Consider the following 1,433-nt stretch of genomic DNA (forward strand, 5'->3'; position numbering starts at 1 on the left):
AAAACAGGCACCAGACCATTTAAATCTCTCCTCCAGGAGACACTGGCTCTCTGGAGTGTGGCAGATATGAGTGGGAGAATAACACCTGCCCTCCAAGGTGTCTGGGAAGTCAGCCCTTAGACGCATGCTTAATTAGCAATCTGCCCCTCAGGTCACAGTCATGATGATTAGCTAACAGGCCTCCTTCACAGAAAGGCCAAGCTCCGTGTCTGTTGCATCCTTCTGTGCGCTAAGGGTGGGAGCTGTTTAAGAACTCTTTCTCTATTAATAATAGTCCTGTGGGACCCACAGCATAGGCCCCACTTTCCACCAGAGCCAGGTGATGTAGAAGTGTCCCCAGCAGCAGTCACAAAAATCAGGGACCATACAGGGGTATGAATTCCTTTCTAGGTGACTGAAACTAATTACATGAAGAAATTTCGGAAAATTCAAAAATATATGCTGATTAAACAACATGTAACTGAACAACCAATGGATCAAAGAAGGGATCAAAAAAGAAGTTAAAAAAATACCTAGAGATAAATGAAAATGTAACACACCAAAATTTACAGGATGCAACAAAAGTAGTTCTAAGAGGGGAACTGTTAGCAATAGGTACCTACACCTCAAGAAACCAGAAAAGTCTCAACCAACTTAACTTTACACCTCAAAGAGCGAAAAAGAAGAATAAACAAAGCCCAAAGTTATTGGAAGAAAGGAAATAACAAAGATTGGAGCAGAAATAAATGAAATGGAAAATGAAAAGACAATAGAGAAGATTAATGAAACTAAGAGCTAGTTCTTGGAAAAGATAAAATTCACTAACCTTTAGCTAGACTAACCAAGAAAGAAAGAAACAGGACTTAAATAAATGAAATCAAATGAAAGAAAAGATATTACAACTGATACCACAGAAATACAATAAATGAAATCAAATGAAAGAAAAGATATTACAACTGATACCACAGAAATACAAAGGACCATAAGAGACATGAGCAATTATATACCAACAAATTGCATGACCTGGAAGAAATGGACAAATTCCTAGAAACATACAACCTACGAAGACTGAATCATGACTAAGTAGAAAATCTGAACAGATAGATTACTAAGAAGGAGATTGAATCAGTAATCCAAAACCTCTCAACAAACAAAAGTCCAGGACCAGATAGCTTCACTGGTGAATTTTACCAAACATTTGAAAAAGAATTAATACCAATTCTTCTCAAACTCTTCCAAAAAAAAAAAGTAGAGGGAGGAACTTTTCCAAACACATTTAAAGAGACCAGAATTAACCTGATACCAAAACCAAATGAGGATGCCACAATAAAAGAAAATTACAGTCCGATATTCATATTGAACATAGATATGAATAACCTCAACAAAATATTAGCAAGTCAGATTCAATAATACACTGAGAAGATCATATACTATGATCTATTGGGATTTATTCC

The sequence above is a fragment of the Neophocaena asiaeorientalis genome, unplaced genomic scaffold (genome assembly GCF_003031525.2).
Source record: "Neophocaena asiaeorientalis asiaeorientalis breed wild unplaced genomic scaffold, Neophocaena_asiaeorientalis_V1.1 scaffold65, whole genome shotgun sequence".
Lineage (NCBI taxonomy): Eukaryota > Metazoa > Chordata > Mammalia > Artiodactyla > Phocoenidae > Neophocaena > Neophocaena asiaeorientalis.